This window comes from Bactrocera neohumeralis, chromosome 5 (genome assembly GCF_024586455.1).
Source record: "Bactrocera neohumeralis isolate Rockhampton chromosome 5, APGP_CSIRO_Bneo_wtdbg2-racon-allhic-juicebox.fasta_v2, whole genome shotgun sequence".
Taxonomy (NCBI): Eukaryota; Metazoa; Arthropoda; class Insecta; order Diptera; family Tephritidae; genus Bactrocera; species Bactrocera neohumeralis.
The window spans coordinates 57119518-57124254 of record NC_065922.1 but is presented as its reverse complement, the minus strand read 5'-3'; the positions used below and the strand labels follow the sequence as shown (position 1 = coordinate 57124254).

Sequence of the window (4737 nt, the reverse complement as noted above, 5' to 3'; positions counted from 1 at the left end):
CCTCTTTCGTCGTTATATCGTCCAAGTCTCGCACTTCCACTGTAATTTCTTGTGTTAGAGATCTTATTTGTGCCTGATCTCCTAGTATCTTCACTATCTCCTCTCTATATTCCTTAGTACTTCCTGTCTGCGCTTTCTTTAGCTCCAAAAGTATCTCACCTTTAGCTGTCTTTTTAATTCGTGAGACATTTTCCCCAAGCACTTGCAGGTTTTCATTCTGCTTAACCGCCCGAAGCATGTCTGCGTAAGACATGTCACCGGTTTTTGCGATAACTATTGCTTCTGGTCGAAGGCGTGGTACGGCGTTTTCCTTCTTCTTGTTTTTATTTTTTTGGGCTTTACTTGGTATCGTGATCCAGGTTTCTTCCCTTGCCGCGTCCTTTTCTCCTCCCCCGAGATTTCTGCTTTCTCCTGCTTTCACACTTGGTTCGTCATGCGTTGTTTTAGTCCTTTTTGGAGGGGTTCGTCGCTTTATCTGCTTGTAACGTGGTCTTTTCGGTGTGACTTCAGCAGTCGTCTGTTCCATAGCTACTCTTCTTCCTAAGTTAGCTTCCCTTTGTCGAACATGGTCGTCTTGTGCACGGGTGTAGAGCTTCGATATTTCGGTAAGCAGTTCCCTCATGGGATTGTTGATAGTGCGCTGTGGCGGATGCATCATATCCGTTAGCTTTTGTATCATATCTCCAAGTTTAACGTAGCTATAGTAGTTTCCGAGATATGTACAAAAAACTTAGTAGGGGGCGGGGCCACGCCCACTTTTCCCTAATGCAATCCTTTGTGCCAAATTTCACTATAATATCTTTATTTATGGCTAAGTTATGACACTTTGTAAGTTTTCGGTTTTCGCCATTTTGTGGGCGTGGCAGTTGGCTGATTTTGGCCATCTTCGAACTTAATGGAGCCAAGAAATACGTGTATCAAGTTTCATCATGATATCTCAATTTTTACTCAAGTTACAGCTTGCACGGACGGACGGACGGACAAACAGACATCCGGATTTCAACTCTACTAGTCATCCTGATCACTTTGGTATATATAACCCTATATCTGACTCTTTTAGTTTTAGGACTTACAAACAACCGTTATGTGAACAAAACTATTATACTCTCCTTGGCAACTTTGTTGCGAGAGTATAAAAAAAAAACACCCGTAGTGAAAATTAAACACTGATTTTATAAAACTAAACCTATGAATGTCGGAAGGTGCTTGGCTGCGATATTGTTTATTGTAATATGGCATTATGGGATAAAATTCAATCCTCTCGCCAATCAAAAAAAAGTTAGTTTTGATCGAATAACATTTTAGCCGCCTTCGTTTGGCCATTTCTCTGATCGCTCTCTTGCGCACTGCGCTCTTGTCAAACAAATTATTTACTCACCATATTATAAGTAAACATAATGGTTCATTTTCATTTTGTTAAAGAATTAAAAAAAATGCTGTATTTTTGTTGATTTTGTTTTTGAGTTTCTTTGAACTGATTAAATAAATTGCATTTAAATTTAATATTGCGAAATAATATTTTTCGACATTAGAAATAAGGCATGTTGAGCCTGTGTGCGTTGAATGCGCAGCTTCTAGTCGAAGGTGTGTGGCTTATAATCTCGGTCAAAGCAATAGTTCTTAACATTTGAAAATAAATAAGTACATTAATTATAAGAAAGCATTTCGAAACACATTAAAAAGCTGTTCAGTATTCTTTTAGATCACGAGGCTTTTCATAAAAGCAGACCGAAGATGGGAAAATTCCTTTAGGCCCCGAGAGCAGATCGGCCAATCCTCTAGCAAAGAAGAATTTTATTAATATGTATATATGTAAGATATATGTACATACATACTTATATGACAGAAAAGTTGAATGATTTCTACATGTGTTACGTATGTAAACAAAATGAACAGATTAACTAAAATAAATGAAAAAAAAAAAAATAAAACCAAATTTTCGTATTTACATATGTATATAAAGTTAGCACGCTTATCAGCGCCGGCTTTGAGAGTGGTATGAAGTACCATATACATGTGTGTATGTGTGCATATTGTACTATATATAATATTTAATTTAAGTGCCGCGATTGCTAAGCAAATAATTATTTACAGATGTTTGCAAGTAAGCGTGTATAGAACACTTTAAATCGACGAGAGTTCAAGCGCTTTGCACTGATAAGGTTGGCGAGTAGTCAGTTTGAAGAAGGTAAGATCCACACTTTAGTCATTGTTAATATACTAAAGAATAAACAACACAAAAGCACGCGAATATTTAGAATATAAATAAAAGTGTAATAAAAAATTAGACGGAAGAAAAATGAAATTGCTTCATTACATCCTCGTGTTGCTACTGATTGGTATTGGCGGCGTAGTGCAATTTCAATCAAATCTCGTTGCCAGCAAAGTGATTTTCTACACAAGCAAAAATAAGACTGAGGAAAGCAGCATATTTGCAATACATCGACGCAAATGTCGATACGCAATGGATCATCTTGGACGTTGTCGCAACGTAAGCTAATGCTCCAACACTGTTAGTATACGGTTTACAGTTGAGTTTAACTAGTTGCTATTTACAGTTTGCATAAGCGGCGCTGTAGACGAAATCGGAAGTTGTCAGCGGAAAGCTTCAAATGCTGCCATACAAACACACAACTACTAAAGTGGCAAATTACAGTGTTTTAATCAGATTGGAAATGTATTTTGTAACTATTTTTGAATGTGTGTGGCACTAATCGCTTTGGTGCCACTGATGAAATAGTAAACTAATGAAATAAATATATTGAATAATGCATGTAGTGTTTTGTGAAATTCCTCATTTTCTAAATAAACGTCACAACCAAACAAACTGATAAGCTCGTGAAGACAATTAGCATGTGCTCGCCGTAGTGCAAACAAAACAAATTGTATACAACCTTTGGACAGTTGCAAAGCGGCGACGAAAATCGCGTACAATGAATGACTCAATTCTCTAGACAGAATTTCACCGCAGTGCGAAATATGTAGTAATGCCTGAGAATAAAAATAGCCTACTTCTACGTAAAAAGAATTTATGTTTGCATTGCAAATACTATGTGGCGTCGAACGGCTGCTCAACGCTAACACGGTGTGCTTAATGATGTTAATTGAGAGTTATACAAAGTAACCCAACTCATGATTATGCTTGTCTTCGAAGTAACAATTTATTTAGAAATTGTTCACATTAGATTGGAGGGAACAAAGTGGTGATTCCATCATATTTAATCATGCAAGAGGTTCTGACAAATCAGTGCCGACGTATTTCATTTATTTATAGGTTCATTATTAAAGCAGAATATTGAAAATTTTAACATGAATAAGGGTTTAATCGGCCAAAGTGATCTGTTATGAATAGTGATCTGTTATGATTTTATAGCCGAATATGAAAGAAAAGTACTTGGTTAGATTGTTTTAATTACTATAACATAATTCCGACAAAATAGTACCGTACCGGGAAAGTGTATATATAAAGCAAAATATTTAATTATTCATCAATATTTATTTTGTTGTCTTCAAAGTAATCCCCAACAGATGAAATACACTTATGCTAACGATTTTTCAGTCCTCGAAACATTTTTCGTAAGCACTTTTGGGATGGCCTTCAGCTTCTTCAGCGAATTTTATTTTATCTTTTCGATCAACTGAAAAGGTATTTCACGGAGTAGCAATTTCAGTTTGGAGAATAAAAAAAATTACACAGACCCAAATCTGGTGAACACAATGGTTGATCGATGGTATTCATGGCTTTTTTGGCTTTAAATTCGGTCCCAATCGTGGCACGATGTCATGGTGCAAAATCATCGTGTAAAATCCATGAATTTTTCTTTCACAATTCTGACAGTTTTCGACGGATTTTCTCACGCAAACGCCTCAATAAGGCCAAATAAAACACCTTATTGACCCAACGGAATAAATTCATGATACACCAAACCACGAATATCGAAAAAAACAATGAACATAACCTTAATCTTTTAGCGGCTTTGACGTAGTTTTTTGGTTTCGGCTCGCTTTTTTCCCTCCATTCCGATGATTCTTGACTTGTTTGCATGCGTAAATCATAAACCCATGTCTCATCGGCAGTTATATTGCTTTCCATGAATGTGCGATCAGAAATCGCACTATCAAACATGTCCAAAGAGACCTGTTTAAGGCACTCTTTTTGAAAAAAATGGAGATTAATCGGGACGAGTCGAGCAAGAGAGCATTTCATACCCAAAATATTCACCAAAATCATTGGACCGGACTCGCGAGAGATGTAGAGTCCTTGTTATCTCCTTAAGACTCTTTAATAATTTGTGAGCACCATAATTTAAATTACAATTTCGTGGTACTTTTTGGTCACAATGTATATAGAATATATACATGAGTAAAATTATAACTGGATTAAGAAACGTGAAAAAAAAATTCATTGTTGTAATGCTTACTGGGTTCACCTGGCTTTAGATATTAAATGCTATTTCATGCTGACATCACGATGAAATTACAAAAATGACGAAATTTAAGTCATTTTATTATTCTCCAAAAAATGATACTGAATTTTTGTGTTTTTATAGCAAATTATTGTAATGTGTTAACCCAAGTACATCATACATATCAGACACCAAATTTATACAAACAAGTTACTATCTAAGGGTACCACCAGTTCTAACAACACAAAATAATGCTCTGAGAGACGAATAATTATTGAAAAAGTCATTAATCAATTTGTTTAAATTTGGGTTTTCCATATTGATCATACAA

At 35.7% G+C, this 4737-nt stretch overlaps 1 long non-coding RNA gene across 1 annotated transcript; it reads left to right on the top strand.

Moving 5' to 3' along the window:
• Window positions 1-2129: 2129 nt before the first annotated feature.
• On the top strand, window positions 2130-2773 carry LOC126758807 (uncharacterized). The gene is made up of 2 exons (XR_007666892.1): window positions 2130-2491; window positions 2559-2773. It is a non-coding gene; the product is annotated as an uncharacterized LOC126758807 (long non-coding RNA).
• The last annotated feature ends 1964 nt before the right edge of the window (window positions 2774-4737 follow it).